This window comes from Sorex fumeus, unplaced genomic scaffold (genome assembly GCF_029834395.1).
Source record: "Sorex fumeus unplaced genomic scaffold, SorFum_2.1 ptg000122l, whole genome shotgun sequence".
In the NCBI taxonomy this organism is placed as follows: Eukaryota; Metazoa; Chordata; class Mammalia; order Eulipotyphla; family Soricidae; genus Sorex; species Sorex fumeus.
Window position 1 is genome coordinate 52,479,419 of NW_026606179.1, and position 19,037 is coordinate 52,498,455.

At 48.0% G+C, this 19,037-nt stretch overlaps 1 long non-coding RNA gene across 1 annotated transcript in view; it reads left to right on the forward strand.

The window, feature by feature from the left end:
- LOC130044068 (uncharacterized) overlaps nt 1-19,037 on the forward strand; it is a 188,267-nt gene that overhangs the window by 135,614 nt on the left and 33,616 nt on the right. The window contains exon 3 of the long non-coding RNA XR_008795376.1: nt 16,594-16,673. This is a non-coding gene — a long non-coding RNA (uncharacterized LOC130044068). The remainder of the gene's footprint in view (nt 1-16,593; nt 16,674-19,037) is intronic.

A 19,037-nucleotide genomic window follows, 5' to 3' on the forward strand; every position in this document is an offset into this window, starting at 1 on the left:
TATGCTGTGGTTGTCTCATGTCTTATGGCGTGTCTTATGTCTAATCTCTTATGCCATGTCCGGCTTATGTTGTGGGTGTCTGAATGTGAATTTCTGAACTTTTGTGAATTTTGTGACTATATATTACTGATTTTAGAATTTTTTTAAAGGGAAGGAAGGAGGGAGGGAAGGAAGGAGGGAGGGAGGGAAGGAAGGAAGGAAGGAAGGAAGGAAGGAAGGAAGGAAGGAAGGAGAATGGAAGGAGGGAGGGAGGGAGGGAGGGAGGGAGGGAGGGAGGGAGGGAGGGAGGGAGGGAGAAAAAAGGAATTTCGTTTTCTTGACATAACTGATTCCATGACTTTGCAGAGTGCTACCAATGTCCCAAAGTCCCTAAACTAGTTGGTTGCCTTGTAAAACAGCCTGTTTTCTCCTGAACTCCTGTGTGGGTCAGATTTCCACCACTGCCCAGGGACTGAGGGCCAGGGGGCCGGGGGCCGGGGACCATGTGTCAGGGACTCTGAGACAAGAACAGCAGCTTTCCCGTTACTGTGGGGAACATTTGGACGGCGCCCGCCCGGGAGAGAGGCAGAGTCACCACACCCGTTCTCGGACATAATTAATGCGCTGTTAATTTTTTTTTCATCAACAAAGGATTACCAAAATACCGCATGATTTCCTTCAAAAATGTGACCCTCCCTTTCCTGTCTCATTTTTCTTTTCCTGGATCTGAACCTGGTTTCCACTGGCCTCATGCAAATGGTTATTTCTGTTCATTTTCTTCCACCCGTCTCAGTTCCTGAATCTCTAGGCACCCAGAAAAGCTAAAGTGAACCCTCAGCCAAAGGCACGGAGGCTGCGACCCTCCTTCCCAAGGTCCTCTCACAAGTGCTTCTCCCCCAAGTGAGGCCCCGCTTCCTCGGAATCCCCCCAGCAGCCCTCCTGGTGTTATAAAAGGCCAACAAACAAAATAATGCCGCAGGAATCTTAATGACCAGGGTCCTCTGGCCAACAGAATGACACCATTTTTTTCCTCTCAGAACTCAAGCCTTTAAAAATGACAAATCCCCCATCAAATTCAGATGTAAATACTAACTTTCAAACGTGAAGAACTTGCTCTTTTTTATTAAGGTTTGTAAACTTGGAACTACAAACTACTGCTAGTCCTGGGCGCCTTTTTAGACCTGGGAGCAGGAAAACTGTGTCTAGCACCACCTGACCCATTTCTATTGTTCTCCAATCATCTCTTGACCCAGTGTCCTGAAATCTCTCGACACTTAAAATCAACTGAAAATGAAGTTAACTGGAGTAAGTCCTAAGGTCCTATTTGGCTAAAGAGACAGTAGTTTCCAGAACACGGGTCCATGTCTAAGCTGAGGCCATCTTGGACAGGGCCGAGGGTATTTTAAAAAACTGAGTTGGAAAATCCAGGAATGATGGGGCACTTCCAACTCAGGGCTACTCCATCAGCCCTGCTGGGGGAGGAGAGGCCAGCATTGGGGGGTTTCTGGGTGACCCATTCTTGGCTTGTCCTTCCTATGGAGGCTACACTCAGGGTCATGGACACACGGCAGAACATTTCTACTGAGAAGGCAGAGTGAGGCAGAGGCCCTTTGAGAGGGTATCCCTGATGGGAGTGGGGACTGCCTCCCAGAAACACTGATGGATTTTGGTGGCAGTTCTGAAAACCCACCTTCGCTTTGTAATCAAGTCCACTGTCTGTCACAATCATCTTTATCACTTGGTGCTGGGGCTCGGACCCAGGGCACCATGTGTGCAAAGTATGTGCTCTTCCACTGAGCTACATCCCTGGCCCGACAATCACCAAAAATTAAATAGGGCTTCACATGGCCAACTTGGTTCAATCCCCAGCACCTCATCTAGTCCCCTGAGCACTTCCAGGAGTCTATATCTCTGAGTATAGAGCCAGAAGTCAACTCTGAGTACCACTGGATGTGGTTAAAACATAAATAAAAATTAATTCAAGAATCAGAGAGATAGTAGAGGAGGTAATCCACTTGTCTTCCACACAGCCAGATCCAATTTGATCCCCAGCACCACATAGGGTCCCCAAAGCACTATCAGTAGTGATCTCCTCTTTTTTTTCTTTTTGGGTCACACCCGGCAATGCCCAGGGGTTACTCCTGGCTCTGAACTCAGGAATTACCCCCTGGCAGTGCTCAGGAGACCATATGGGATACTGGGAATTGAACCCAGGTCAGCTGCGTGCAAGGCAAATGTCCTCCCCGCTGTACTATCACTCCAGTCCCCCCCCCATAGTGATCTCTGAGCACAGAGCCAGGAGTAAGTTTTGAGCAACACCAGGTGTGTCCCACCACCCCACCCCCAAAGTAAGGTAAAATAAAATAAGGGGACTATATAAATAACTCAAAGGTCTAGTGCGCTTATTTTGCATATGGGAAATCCTGTTTCAAGCATTGCATAGTTCCTTGAGCACTGCCAGGAGTAACCGCAAAAGATCACGCTGGAGCTACTGAGCTTCACTAAATAATAAAACTGAGGGTGGGATATCGGTCAGTGTCATAGCACTTGCCCTGCATGTATGAAGACCTGGGTCTAATTTCTCAGTACTGCCCACACAAGCCCCCAAAAATTAAGACTTTGGGGCTGGAGCAATAGCACAGCAGGTAGGGCATTTGCCTTGCATGCAACTGACCTGGGTTCGATCCCCAGCATCCCGTATGGTCCCCCAAGCACCGCCAGGGGTAATTCCTGAGTGCAGAGCCAGGAGTAACCCCTGTGCATTGCCGGGTGTGATCCAAGAAGCCAAAAAAAAAAGACTTAAAATAATAAAATGAAGCATAGCTTTTGTGTAACACTCAAGTCACTTTTTTTAAAATTATAAATCTTTAAAGAGAATAGCTAAAAGAAAAAGTATCCACAACATGAACACACACATACACACACACACACACACACACACACACACACACACACACACATCAGAAGGAAAAAGTACATAGTAGTGCAGATTTACATCTGAAAATATCAAGTCATTTTTTTAAAATAAGAACTACCCACTTACCTATCAGGTTGTTCTCATAATGAGGATAACCTTTGCATTAACCACCTTCAAAAATAATCTTCACAGACAAATGTGTATGTATGTATCTGTCTGTCTGTCTGTCTGTCTGCCTGTGTCTGTGTGTTGGTGTAATATATGTAGTGACAGGTGTCCAGAATTACTTAGATACCAGCCTAGTGATGGCTCAGTGGCAGAACATCTCCCTGCAGGGATGAGACTGTGAATTCTATTCCCTGTACTGACCCACATGTAATCCACACAGCCGCATCACAGAGTGTGCTGTCCCCAGTCCCCACAGCCAGGTAGGAGTCTACTACATCTAAAGATGTGACTACGGGTTGTTACAACAACAACCATCACCTAGGAAATGGGAAAACAAATAATGCATTCAAAACCTATACAAGGGTCAGATGAAAATTTAAAGATCTGAACCCAATCCATATTGATCCTTTCTGCCATGGCCTCTATTTTTTTTTGACTTCATTTAAACATCATAAGTTACAAAAATCCCTCGTAATACGGTTGTTTTTGTGCATCCAATATTCCAGCACCCATCCCATCACCAGTGTGACCTTCCCTTCACCATTGTCCCCAGTTTCCCACCCACTCCACAAGCCTGACCCTTGGCAGGCACAGAATAATTTATTTTATATTGCATGTGACAACAAAATGGTAAGTTAAATTATTTTTTAAAAAAAGTTCAGTAAAAGAAAGTTGGTGAAAATTGTTAAATTTCACAATCATTTGTATCACTTGTCATCTCCTTGCTCATTGATTTGCTGGAGCGGGAGCCAGTAACGTCTCCATTTGTCCCTGTCATGCGCCAGTGTAGCCCAATGGCTTCTGCTCACTCCAGGAACATGAAAAGCATCAAATCGTTCATTCAGGGTCTTGACGAAGAAGTCCAACCACCTCGTAGGTGAGCGGCGAGGCATTCTTTTGATGTCCCGTGGAATCCAGTGGATAATGGCTCTAGTTCAGTTACAATGGTCTTATTAAAGTTCTTATCTGAGGGTTTCCTGAGAGGTTTTGTTGCTAGCTGAGCCTTCTGTGTTATTGTTTTGCTTATTGAGCTAAGCTGACTTCCATGCTACTTGACCATCTAATTTGCTGTGTTCTTTCTGGGCTGTTAGTATTGTGAAATTTGGAGGTATTGTGTGGCCACATATGAGGGCATACACTCATATCCAGAAGCTCAAGGATCTGTAAAATTGGGACAATTATCCACCCACACCCCCCTCCCAAGAGCACCCTCAAGTTTTTCAGTCTGAAAACCAACGTAGCTGGGAGTTTCATCACCGTAGCACCTCTTCAGAGATGACCTGTGAAGCAAAGAAGTTGGGCCATTTTTATAGTGGCGGCTGTGGGGGGGGGTGCGGCTGTGGGGGGTGGTAGGTGCAGATGCTGGGACTTTGGCATGGAGGGGACTCAGCCGCCACCCCTCCCAAAGGCACCACAGTGTTTTCAGCCCATAGACCAGGTATCCATGAGTTTCTTCAGCTTGACTCTGCTTCTCTTCCAAGATTAGCCCAGAAGCTGGGCCATTTCACACACAGCAGCTGTGGGGCATGAGTGTGGCTGCTGGGGCTTCCAGAAGTACCCAGCAGTGAGGGCAAGCTGCCCACCCCCACTCAGAGAAGAAACCCAGAGTTTTCAGCCCCAAAACCGGTGTGCCCATGAGATTCATCGGCTTGGCTTACTGGCCTCTATTTGAATGGGCCACAGCTTGTCACAGGTGGCAGCTCTGTTTCTTGGAAAGCTTGGCATTTCGGTAACTCTCTGGAGAGGCTCCTGGTTTCAAGCAGGGACAGTTGTCTTTGTATTGTCCCCAGAAACCTAAGCCCTAAGGGATCTCCACCTTCCTCTGCGGGCTGTGGGACAGGGACAGAGAAAGATCTCAGAGGACTGGAGCACACACTGCCCTGACTGGAAGGGCCCCCATACACCACTAGGAACCACCCCCAACCAGCATGGGAACTGGCCCCTGACATTAAAAATAAGTTTGTAACATTTGGTGACTTGGCCAGCATGAAGTTAAGGGCTCCTGTGCCTCAGGGCAAGAACCCTTCTGTGTCTTCGGGATGCAACTCTCTCTTTGTGTTTCCTTGCCACGATCTTGCCCCTTGGCTTTTGTTTTGCTTTTTGAATAGACTTCACTACACCCATGCCCCCACCCCCATTCTTCACCTATCTTTAATCTAAAATGGTTTTCAGAAGGTGGAGCACTTGTGTTCAACTTACACCCCTTCCTCCCCCGCCCACCCCAGAATGTTTTTCTCTTGACCTAAAACTATTGCCAGGATAATTCTCAAGCATCCCTGTAATAGCTCCCCAGTATCTGGGCTCAGTTCTCGGTAGCCTCCCCTAGGGGTCACAGGGATTCCCCAGTGATGACACCCCGGACTGAGAACAGAGCCAGCCACCCCCCACGCAGTCTTCTCTCTGACCCAGCGCGCCTGATAGGAACATGGATGTCAAGCCATGAGGACAGTAAAAATCACTGGCACAGACGCTTCCTGTACATTCCCAGCCAGGGAGTGACAGTCCAGGGGTCGGGGTGCCCTGTCGTGGGGGCAGGAGAGAGAAGAGGAAGTGGCGAAAAGCGGAACAGGAAACAGATGTGAGATGTGATCTCCCCGAACTCCAAAAAATGTTGAAAAACCTTCAACCAGCCCTGTTGCTGGGAGACAGGAGAGGGAGGGGAGAGAGAGAGAGAGAGAGAGAGAGAGAGAGAGAGAGAGAGAGAGAGAGAGAGAGGTCTCGCCTCAGCACCAGGGGGCAGGCAGGAAGCAAGACAATTCATTACAGAGATAAAGTGGGGGGCCTGGAAGGGGAGTAGCTTTACCCCTGCCTCAGCAGCACTAGGTTTGCAGAGAGCTAAAACCTGCAACTGTGTAATTGGGGGTGAAGAAGATGGGGAGATGGTGGGGAGGGCTGGAGCGCGTGCTTTGCCTGCAGGAGCTCCAGGCTTCATGCCCAGCACCACTGGGTCCCCGGAGCAGTACTAGGAACGACCCCTGTGGCTCTAACCCCCCCAAATTGAAGAGAGGATGATGACTCCTTTTTTCATGTGCAGAGGCAAAGGTCTCAGAATGCCACATCTGCAACCTTTAGGATCTCCTGTAGGACAAGAATTAACTAAGTGGGGGATGTAGCAATAGCACAGCGGGTAGGGCATTTGCCTTGCACGCAGCTGACCCAGGTTCAATTCCCAGCATCCTATATGGTCCCCTGAGCACCACCAGGAGTGATTCCTGAGTGCAAAAAAAAAAAAAAAAACCCTGAGCATCGCTGGGTGTGACCCAAAAAGAAAAAAAAAGAATTAACTAAGTAGAACCTGTGGGTTCTGGTTATTTTCCAGGCTCTCATGCAGAGACATCCTGGAACCTAAATGACTTCAGGAAAATTCATCCCCAGGCATAAATTCACTGTAAAAATGAATTCTTCTTCGAATTCAGAGCTTTGACATTGTCATGGTGATTGTTTCCCCAGAATTGAGGAAATATGCATCTTTTCCTTCACAGATTGTGTGTGTTTGGGGAAAGACAGAGAGAGCATAACTCTTAAACAACCAGGAAATTGAGCTGTGTCCCAACAAGATGCTAAACCCCAACACTCCCACTGGCCTCCTAACAGAACTTCTCAGCAAAGTGTCCCAACTCCCACCCAGACCCACCCACTTCCAGGCCACCCTCTCACTCCCAACAGCCTGAACTTGGTGGGAAGAGCCTTTGAATGCATCTCCAAGCAATGACCACTGGGTTGTCTCTTCTCTCTACTGTTCTGCTCCCTTTCCAGCCCCTGCACCTCACCAGACAGTGCTGTTTCTTAGGCAACTGTGTGTTCTGGTCACACCCAGAGGTGCCCAAGGGTTATTCCTGGCTTGGGCTCGGAAGTGATTTCTGGTCATATTCTGGAATCATATGTGCTTCTGGGAATGGAATAAGGGTCAGTGGGATGCAAGGGATGCTTCTTAACCCTTACATTATCTCTCCAGCCCCAGGTGGTATTTTAAGCCCCCCATTTTTCCCTGTTTTCTTTTCATTTTCCTATTGCATCCTAAGCCTCAGGACGAGGTGAACACTAATCCTGATTTATTTGGGTTTATCTGCATTATTAATTCCAATCATGGGGGGGAAATGCCCCAGGTCCTATTTTGTATACAGTTTGGATGTTTGGGAAAGTGGCCAGCAATTGTTGAGCAACATACTTTCTGTGGATATCTTTTAAATCCCAAAAATGTTGTCTTCTGGTCTGAAAATATTCTTGGAAATGGATATTCCTTAACAATTTCATCTATCAGTATCTCCGCTTTCCCCCTCAGCCCCAGCCACTATCCTTTGAAGCAGCTTCCTGCCTTAATCTGGACTTAATATGGATTTAAATGTTTACAATGGAAAACAATTTGGGTTTTAAAAAATAATAATCTCCCTTAATAAAGCTAGGGCCTTGATCCACCCACAACTGTCACCATCTTTGATGACCAGGAAGGAAATGAGATTCTTGAATATTGAAGAGGAGGGGAGAAGCAAGATTTTCAGGGTGTGAGGTATGTTTTATTTTCATCAGCTCTTACGACTGCAGTTAAGCGATCTCCTGAGTCTTGACTCACCGGTTGAGTGAAATCATCACTAGGCACAAATGAGCAGTGTTTTGGTGGCCAGGATGGGATAGAAAATACCTCCAAGGGGTATCACAGAGCAAAAATATTGTGCTTGTCACTGAGGGGGATTGCTCAGTGAATTACAGGTTCCAAACCCCTCCCACCCCTCATTCCCCCCATGTTTTCGTTGTTCAGCCAGTGCACTGGTGAAAGGCTCGAAATAGAAAGTTCACATTTCTCTGGGTAGCTCCCCCAACCCCACCCCTCCTCACCCTCAGCAAGGTCAGTGGTACCCAGGGAATTCTTCTGGATTTGACTCAAGAAGCACATGGGGCTTGGAATATTTTCATGGGAATTTAAAGAAACTTAGATGAGATCTCTCAGCCTACTTTGTGAGGCCTCAACTCTTCTGGCAGACCATAGAGAACCTTGATTTTGTGGGTCCTTGAAGAATGAGGTGGGGCTGAAACCTAGGGTCACTCTTTGGCAGAGTTGGAAACTGCTGGCATGAGAAGTCACACTCATGGGTTTGCTCTCTGAAGCAGACATTACTAATCGATCTCCTTCCCCACTGAGCAGGAGGGCAGCTTCCCAGTCCCTTCTCCACGCCAGTCCCCATGAGCCACCCACAGGGGGTCCCACTCGGTCACACATGGAACACTCTTTGTGACTCCTACACTCCTTTGCCGACTCTTGGCTGAGCTCCTGGCTCTTTGCAATCTCCTTCATCCTGTCTTCTGCTTGTGGCTGGCTCCTGCTACTGTCAATGGCGGGAGGGGGCCACAGTCCTGGGAACAGTTCCAGGAAGATTATCAAGGCAAATGCACGGGCAGGTCCCTTTGACTTCCTGAGCTTCCAAAATCCCCAGTACTGTCCAGGCGAATTGGAAATGTTCCCTCAGAAGGAGCTGCTCGCCATTTCTGTTCCCAGGATCCAGAAAATCCATCTGCAATTTCCTTTCAATATCCCTCTGTCCCTTGGACCAGGATGCAGGGCAACCACACAGTCTTGTAAAACCTTGACCTCTCTGACCTGTGGGAATCAGAGCTTCCTCATGGTTCTTCAAGGCCCTCACCCATGTGCCTCTGACCCATTCACCATGGTCATTCCTCAAAGTTACATCAGCCACTCCCCCATGGTGAGGCTATGATGTTTCTTTGCCATCCAGAAAGCCTTCAATTTTTAAATTGAAGTAACGTTTGTAAGATGACATACGTTCTAGGCGTATAGACCTCTCAGTTCACATCTACATGTCATCCACAAAGTCGAGCTTCTACACTACTGTCCCCACCCACACTTGACTTTTCACCCTCTGCCATGCAACGGGCCCTTTAACCCACTTTACCTGCCCACCCTACCACCTTCCCTTCTTCTCACCATTTCATCCTCTGGTAAAAGAGTCCAGTATTTGCTGTTGCTATTTTTGTTGTTGTTGTTTTATATGCCCAGAAGATGAGTAAAATCATATGGAGCTTGTCTCTCTCCATCAAACACATTTCACTAGGCATATCTTCTAGATATATCCATTTGTGGCATAATTTTGTTTTTATTTTATAGCTGTATTCCATGGTGTGTATACACCATATCTGCTTTATCCATCCCCTCTGCCACTGGACTTTTAGACTGTCTCTAATTGCTAGCTATTGTGAATAGTGCCACCATAACATGGGGTGTAGGTATGCACTCCAGAAAAACTTTTCTATTCTCCACATACCCCTTTAAGATATCTGCTTCTACCAGCCAACACCCATTCTCTTTTTTTTTCAATTTTTATTAGTGAAACACCATGAGGTACAGTTGTAGACTTACAAATTTTGGTGCTTGGGTTTCAGTTATACAATGATCGAGTACCCATCCCTCCACCAGTGCCCGTTCTCCACCACCACTAATCCCAGTATCCCTCCCACCCCCCATCCCCCATCCCACCCTGCCTCTGTGGCAGGACATTCCCTTTTGTTTTCTCTCTCTCCTTTTGGGTGCTGCCAACACCCATTCTTATCCTGCGGGTCTTACCACGTTTGCCTGTGTTGTGCATTGTATTCTAGTAATTTGACTTTTTCCCAGGACAATATAAGTTCAATGCATAAAGTTTAGAGACAATGAATATACAAAGCAGTGGGAACCTAAGATATATCCATTAGGATATATGTATTGATTATGTATCTATTAGTATATATGTAACTTTATTAAATATTTGATTTTATTATAAATCTATTCTTACACTTAATGTGGTTGAGTTTTATAACTTAATGACTACAAATTATCCCAGAAGAAGAGGATATACTGGTTTTAGGATATTCATGAAGTAGTACAGCCATTACCATATTCAATCTTAAGACACTACCATCACCTCCCAGTGAAACTCTATATTCAGTGACATCATTCTCATCCCATTCTCCCCACAGCCCCTGAACAACCACTGATCTACTTCCTGTCTCTTTGAATTTTCACATTGTGAGCAGTACACATGAATGAAACCATTTGTTATATGGTCATTCTTGGCTGGCTCCTTTCACTTCACATGTTTTCAAGAGCCATCTATTACATTTAGCATTATTTCTATTCTTTTGATTGCCAAATAATAATCTCCTCATCCATTCTTTTCTAAGAGTTCATGTTTAGCTCTTGGTCTAGTGATGTGGATTTCAGTCCTTCCCCGACCCTGATCACTGTTCCCTGCACAGCACTCTTTCATTTTGCTAGTGATTATTTTTCACAGGATTCTACTGACTTTACAAAGAAATCCAGTTCAGTTCAATTTAACAGATACACATTGAGTATTGAAATGGGCCAGATTCTTTGCTAGAAAATTCTGGTGACTGATATCATTTGCATGGAGATGTGTAATATTTTTTTCAAGTTTACCACCTCTGCTTTGAGGTTCATGCCACGTTCTTCTCTACACCACCCCCAAACAGAATCTAGGCATTCCTTCTTCCTCATGGCAGCTACCATGCTTAGGTCTTGATTTCATCTGCAGAAGAAACCTGCGAGGGAGTATTGTGATTGGCACGTGCAGATGGAAAAGTTGAAGCGTGGAATGATAAGCAAAATTTTGAAGGTCATTCTGGCCAGGGTGGACACTGAACACATCACCCCGCATGGCATGCAGGACTCTCTTATGGCAGCAAAGGCTCCAGCCCACGTTCTCTGCCCAGCTGCTGTGCGTCAGGGTCTGGGCAATCTAATCATCTCAGGGGGTAAAGGGAGATATCTAAGGGACGGCTTTCAGCTAGAGGTATTTGTGGTTCTTTCCTTTCACAGTTCTCTTGATGATGATGATGATGATGATGATGAAGAAGAAAAAGGAAACAAAAGTTACCCAAATAATTTCCTCTGTATGGCCCTAAGCCATAAAGCACCTTTGGAATGGACCATTCTGGAATCAAACTTCAGGAGATGCCCTTCAGGATAACCCAATAGGAGCCTTTCCCTGCCCTCTCCACCCCCCGTGTGCCACTTGATGAGCAGTGGGTGACAAACACACAGGATTGGAGAACCCAGCCCACCTCTCGGGGCCACTTCTCCCACTTTGAGAAGACATGTTCAGATGTACGATGATGCTGTCATCTTCAACCTGGAGGCAGGTTACATCCCCGAGTCTACCTCGCACAATGAAGACACTCAATAAATATTAAATAATAATTATTGTTTCGTTCACATTCGCTGACAGGATAAAATCCCCGTAAAGAGCCTTGAAGGTCTAATTACCTCAGAGGCATTGAAACCAAACTGCTAGTTGAAAATTTAATTGTGGAGCCGCCGGCGATGAGCAGTAGGAAGTTGTTTTGAGCGCTGGTGTCACTCTGAAACTCCACGCTCGATGTGGAGCCATAAACACCCACACACCCGTGCCGGAGTGACAGAGCGAGGAGCTGGGATGGGAGCTGGCTTTGAGCTGCAGTTCATTTACGGAGCACATTGGCACCCACAAAATAGGTGTGGTGGGCGCGAATGAGCCGCTGCATTAATTCATAATCAGGAAATGTCATGGATGGTATTTAGGACCATATCCAGAGAGCCTCTAGTGCAGAAACGAAGGCCCCGAATATGAATAACAAGCAGCACAACGGTAATTAACATTTGTGGAGCACTTGCTATGAGCCAGGCTTATGGTAAGTGCTTTCAATAGTGTTTCCCAGTTCATTCTTACAAGAAATCACGAGGCAAATATCATCCTCCTTTTGACAATGAAGAAAAGGAGGAACAGAAAAGTTAAATGACTTTGACTTGCCCAGCAATGCAAAGTGAGTAGGGAAGGGGATGGGGGCAGGGATTTAGGATTTGCAGTCTTAGGCATATTCATTCTCATTTTCTAATCTCTTAAAATACCAAATCTGGAGAGACAGTCAAGTGCTAAACATTTTCTTTGCATGCCACCAACTCCTGTTTGATCCCTGGCACTGCATATGGTCTCCTCAGCCAGCAGGTGACCTCAAAACAGAGGCAGGAGCAGTGTTGAGCATTTCTGGGTATGGTCCAGAATCCAAAATAATTTTCTGAAGATGGCTGGGTCTCCAAGACTTTAAAGAAACTCTCCAGAGGGACCTGAGGATGTGTTTGAGTGGCCAGACGTTGCCTGTGCAGGTGAGATCATACCTCTGACCCCCAGCTCTGCCTCCCAGAAGATCCTGCCAACACTCCTGGTGTTATCCTTAGCACACCATGACCATAACAACAAAAACAGTGACATCCACACAAGGGATAAAGGAGAAAGATCCTGAGACGATCCAGGTCATAGGTGTCAAACTGCTCTGTGCAACCAAGGGGGTTGCTTCAAAAGTTCCACCAACAATCAAGAGTTTGTGCCAGCAAGAGATGAGTTCAGGTCCATGGGGAAATATCTGCTCCTTGAAACTCCTTTGCAGGCTGGATTTCCACAACAATTTTCTTATAAGCAAAAGAGAGAACATGGTTCCGTTGGTATAGGTGAGGGAGCAGCACTTTCTGGAAAGGTCCAGCATGTGAAAACTTGGGCTTTGTGGTCACACTGGCTACCATGGCAACTCAGCTCTGCTGTTGTAGCACATACGCAGCTGTGGAATATAGGTAAATGGATAAACATGGCTGTGTCCGAATAAAACTTTATTTGTAAAAGTAGGAGGGGCCTCCTGTCCAGGGTATCCCCCTGAAGTCCAGTGGAATTGGTCTACATGCTCTCAACAGGGATTGTCTTTCTTGCAGACAAAAAAAAATAGATTGTCTAATACCCACATAATGATTTCTGCCCATCATCAACTAGCTACAGCCAATTTCAGGGAAAGAAAATCCATGGGTCTTGAATGGGAACAGTTTCCCATGCCCTACCAAGGACTTCTGCATTAATCCTCATGGCAATCGTGCGAGGTGGACAGCACAATCTTCTTTCATATAGCAGGGAACAGAGGGACTTTTTGTTTAGTTTGGTTTTGTTTTTATTTTGTGCCACACCTGGCAATGCTTAGGGGTTACTCCTGCCTCTGCAGTCAGGAATGACTCCTGGTGGTTCTCTGGGAACCGTATGGGATGGCCAGGAATTGAATCCATGTCAGCCACATGACAGGCAAACATTCTACCCAATATACTATCTCTCCACCCCCTGAATGAGGGTCTCAAAGAGAGCGAAACAGTGACTAGGAACAGTTTAAAGTCTCCCTCGACACCATCAGGCCATTTTGACATGCCATTACATCATGTTGTTTATCCTGGCATGAAACCGAAGAGAGCATTGATAAGTTATCCTTCATGATTCTTCACTAGGAAAAGCCATTAAGTTCACTTCATAATCTCATGTTGCTTCCTCCTCCCAGCCCCACACCAGGATGCTTCTCCATCTGTGGGAAGTAAGCATCTTTATGATTAGTGCTACCATTTCTAGAGGTGTTTCCCTAAAGCATAACGCAAGAGGAGAATTACCTTTGCCGTTTCAATAAGCTCTTCTCCCATGTATGCTTTCTAGCTATTTATTATCTCTATCTGCAGGCTGCATGGGCGCTTTGCATTAGCTGGTGAGCCTCTGCGATCTGTGCGTTTCTTATAAAGGGGTTGTCTTTATAAAGGTCATTTTCATCTCTACACTTTGTCTTCTACTTCCTGTGCTGCCTCTCTTGAATTCCTATAGTGCTGGGAGATTTTGCAATTCCTTTTGTGCCCACGTGTCAGGGCACTTCTAGCTTGATGATACACCATCGGGAGAGAAAGAAACCTCATTGCTTCCTCCTACATGGGATAAGTCGAAAATATGCAACTGAGTTATTGAGGTTTGGAGTACAGAATCTCTTCCAGCACCCACATTCCCTGCCTGCTTTCCCCTTTGCCAGCATGCCTTGGGAAGGCCTCTTGCATCTATTTTCACTTCATTGTAGATTGATTTTCTTGCAAGAACCAATCAGCCCCACTCTGTGGAGGCCCCAGGAGGTTGGTGCCATCCCAGAAGTCAGTGACTACCTCCCCTCTAGAGCGTTTGGCTCCCAGAAGGACGCTTGTCCTCCACCACTGCTCACCCCTCCAAGGTGGCCCAGCTGGATGGGAAACAGGAGAGAAATCCATCACGTGTGGAAAACTCAGCCATCAATAAGCAGCTCTGCGGGCCTTTCAGTTGGGGGACCAACCACAGAACTGGCTCTCCATCAACAATCAAACAGTCTTTAGCTGTGATCAGCCGCTTCCATCACCTCCGAGACTGGCAGGTTTCCAATACAGCCCCCCGCCCCCTCCCCTAGGGTAAGGCCGTCAGCAGGAGGCAGGCATTGTCCGTTAGCCTGCGGTTTGACAGCAGTGTTAGCACACACTCTATTAGCCAGCAGCTACACCCTGACCCCTGACCCTGACATTGACCTCAGACGGCCCTCACGGAGGTAGAGTCTGGTCAGCGGCGGTGGCCCGCCCTGCTGGTTAGCGCGAGAAGCCCCATCAGGTCCGTGCAGGGCTCTCTGACTGGCCCTGCTCCGTAGGAGGCATCAGGCTTCAAGTACAGAAACCAGCCAGGATTGAACCCAGGATGGCAAAGGTGAAAGTTCAGAGGCGTATCCATCAGCAGCCTGTCAGGGAGGATGGCAGCAGCGCCGGGTAGTTTGCAGGCAGCGCCTGCCATTGTCTCTAGAAAGTTCTGCGCCTTAATGGAAAAGACATATCAAAATATGGCTTACAAAATACGAAATAATGGCCTGAGATGTACATTAAATGAGGGTGTTAGATTGCAAGGTACTTTACAGGGGGCGGGGACAGAATTAGATTGAAGTGTTATGCCAGGGTAGTTAGGTTGAAATATGGATTATCCCAGGAATGTGAAGCCTGAGATATGCTTTATATCACAGTTGTTAAATGAAGATGTGCTCTTTGGTACACGCATTAGCCTGAGAGGTACATTATGGCCCGATTGTTAGGAGGAGATGTCGGTTCCCCCAGCCAGGGAGGGGGCAGGCGTGAGCAAAAGACCGTGTGTGGAATAGTGTTGGGGTTTTCAACCCCTGCATGGGGCAGACACCCAGGGGCTGGCAGCAGAGGTAGGAGAAGTGCCTTCCCCGGGACCTTCCTGCCCAGCCACACTGCCTGCCACTCTCCCTGCTCTTCCTGTTAGGGACTTAAAGGCCTCCCCCATCAATAAAAACATTAGCTCACTAAACAGCCTGATGGCTTTTCCTTCCCTGGCTTAACCCTTCGGGAGCTGGGGTTTCCTTTGGATTTGTAAAGATATTGATCCCAGATAATGTTTGCCTTTCTAACTCTCTCTTCCCGAGACTTGATGGATAGGTTCAAAGCTCCGTCGCGGCAGCCAGCTCACCGCAGCTACCCAGGGAAAGGGGGAATGGGAAGCCGGGCGAATGTTCAGTAGTTAACACCAGGCCTCTCTGCCTGCATGGGCAGGCTGGAGACACGTCGGGTGCCTCGTCACTTTCCATCAGCCCCCGAGTTCACTTTCGATTTTCTGCCTCCTCATCCTGATCCCTCTACCACCGCTTTTTCTTGACTTCAGCTAGAGCAGAGGGTGCCAAACGTCTGTGTCTTACCACTCCCCTTTCAGGGAAAAAAATAATCATCACTCAGGATCCCTCTGGGCTGGAGCGATAGCACAGTGGGTAGGGCGTTTGCCTTGCACGCGGCCCACCGGCCAACCGGAATTTGATTCCTCCACCCCTCTCGGAGAGCCCAGCAAGCTACTGAGAGTATCTCGCCCACACGGCAAAGCCTGGCAAGCTACCCGTGACGTGTTCGATATGCCAAACACAGTAACAACAAATCTCACGATAGAGACGTTACTGGGCCCGCTCGAACGAATCAATGAACAATGGGAGGACAGTGCTACAGTGCAGGATCTCTCCCTGGAAACCCATCTGCTCTAACACGCTGATGTGTACCACCAGTGGCTCACACTTGAATGTGGTTTAATGAACACAAACTGCAGCTCCGGCATCTACATGTTAAGCCAGTAAACAGCACCCCCATAAGCCAAGGCTACTTCTGGGGGTCCCAGCAGCCCCTGGGAGCGACATCACCCACTTGGGGCAACACTGACCCGATTGTTAGGAGAAGATGGCGGTGTGGGTCCTAAGCACTGGTGTGGGTCCACCAGTGGAAAAGATTGAAAACCACCGGTCTTGACTCCTTGGGTGTAACGGCCACGCAAGGTCCGTTCTCAGGTGTAAGAAGGTAGAAAAGGCTGGGCTAAAGCGCTGTTGAATTTCTAATTAACATCAGCTGCCTGCGAGAGGCTGGCGCCCCGGCTTGCATATTGAAAGCCTCCTTTACTGGAGGAAGGAGGTTCTTTTTTTCTGCTCATTATCAGCGCACGGGTGAACTGGAGCCGCCACCGTGCCATTTAGTTGCATTCCTCTGCTAGGTGGGGAAGACTTTCACAAGCCCCGACCCCAGATAGAAATCTTACCCAAGAAAAATAAGCCGAAAGGAATGGGAAGATCGTGTCGTCCGCTCGCCACTTGGCCTACAAAGCTTTCTCCGACACGGTTTTGTTCTTTCTTCTCTCCCTCAGCTCAGGAGATATCATTGGCTGCCTCCACGGGCCTCTCCGAGTGCCGTTGGACAGTGTCCAGCTCTGCCGGAACCAGAGAGGTGAGTTCCAGCGTCTCATTTCTCAATGAAAGACAATGTTATACCAGGTGAGTTAAGACGGTCAAAAAGACTAACCTGCCAGACAAGGGCGGCAGACAAAACCGAAGCGTTCGGAGGAAATTGTGGTGTTACCAGACACCTCCGCATTGTTCCTGGAGGTTCCAGGAGAGAGACACATGGGCCCTTGGTGGGGATGCAGGCTAGGGGTGTGGGGAGCAGGGATGGTGACCTTGGGCCTTACTGCTTTTGGAAAAACCAATTTCCTATCTGGGAAAGTGGGTTTGACAGCTAGAGAGATAGTACTGGGGCAACTTCCAATGTGTTGAATACAGCTGACTCTGGTTTGATCCCCGGGACCCTATGGGGTGTCCAAAGCATGATTAGGAGTGACCCCTACGCACAAGGCTAGGAATAGCCCCTGAGCTCTCCTGAGTGTGGCAAAAAAAAAAATTGAACAAAAGTAAATAAATAAGAGTGGGTTCACTGCACAGACTAAAGCATGTCCCCCTCCTGAAGGAGCGTCCCCTGGGCAACACTCATGGAATGCAGCAAAAATACATGAGATGGGCAAGGCAACAACGCCACCGGCCTGGGATGTCTTTGCCAATTTCTGTCGTTTGGTCAAGCGCGACACTATTTCTCTGAGCATTTCCTGGTTCCGCCCTCATCGAGTCTGTCCTATTCCCCAGCCTGCTGTCTGCTTTCCTCCTCATAGCGCCCGTTCCTGCCTCCTTTCCTTACATCACATGTTCCTCAAAAATAGTTGATGAGAGCTATTTCTAGCCCCTGCCAAGGGATCTGTCCGGCCAGACTCCCACGGGATGTAGGAAGCAGTTTAAAGCCAGTCCTAGAGAGGAGAGGAAAAAGAAGAGCTTGGTTGATTCCCAGACTTCATTTATAAACACATCTGTTAGGTCAAGCGAGATATTTGCGGCCCTTCCCTAGATGGGGAATTGCACCAAGCTTTTCCAGAAGCACCACCTAAAAGCCCAAGGAAGAGATTCCATGGCACCGTGGCAGAATCACTGTGGCCTGGCAGCGTAGGAACAGCGAGATCATTTAGTGTCCCCCCACCCTTCTGCTGTGACCCTCTGGGAAAGTCACAGACCTTTTGTGAACCTCAGTTTTTCAACCCATAAAGTGGGTTCAGGGGCTGGAGCAATAGCACAGTGCGTAGGCCATTTGCCTTGCACACGGCCAACATGAGTTCAATTCCTAGCATCCCATATGGTCTCCCAAGCACTGCCAGGAGTAATTCCCGAGTGCAGAGCCAGGAGTAACCCCTGTGTATTTCTGGGTGTGACCCCCCCTCAAAAAAGCGGGTTCAGGGGCTGGAGTGATAGCACAGCGGGTAGGGCGTTTGCCTTGCACACGGCCCTACCCGGGTTCGATTCCCAGCATCCCATATGGTCTCCCGAGCATGGCCAGGAGTAATTCCTGAGTGCATGAGCCAGGAGTAACCCCTGAGCATCACCGGGTATGACCCAAAAAGAAAAAAAAAACTGAGTTCATTGGCAGAATCCAGGTCATAGGGACAGTGAGGGGACTAGATGGCTAATGTGTAGAAAATGCTTTATCCTACGCCTGCTCCAAGTTAGCACAGACAGTGGCCATCCATTCCATCTTTCACCCCCACATCCACAAGAAGTGGGAGCAATGTGCGAACTCACCATGGTTTCCGTGCCTCACCCACCCCCAATGCCCATGACACATCTGGTATTCTACATGTGCTGTGTCCGCCTGGCCTTGTTCCTTCGCCAGACTGCCACTGAGGAGCATTTTCTCTCGGGGGGTGGGGAGGGGGGAAGAGAGCAGCCAGTGAGGGGACAGAGCCATGAAAAGGTTCTTGCTCAAGGAGTGGACCTGCTTTGCAGTGGCCATTCCAGAGCCCTCCCTGTGTTTCAAGGGCAAGAGCTCATCACGGCATGCAGCTCTCAAAGAGGGTCCAATGCAAAGCTGACAGACCTGAGACCTCTGCATCACAATGAAAACATGCCCTGTGTGAGTGGCGCCAAGGTCCTGACCTTTCACAGGGACATATAACAGGAGGCCACATGCCCAGGAGAGCACGAGGGGCAGAAGGCCAGAGGAACAAGGTCATTGGTTGATGAAGTGGTCAGCATGGCGTTTCTGTCACTCAGTGGGTTAAGAGAAAGGGAAGGGGAGAGGGGAGAATACAGGAAACATCCAAGGGACAAGGAGGAGTCCATCAGCACACACAGGGCGACGCTGTCCCACTGGCAGTGCGAAGAAGTGCTGCCTGGTGGCCTGTGACCAGGTCTGGATGCCCCTGAAGAGCTGAGGATGGGGGGGACAGTTGCTCAGGCTGTGGCAAGCTTGACCTTTGTCCCAGTTCCCAGCAGT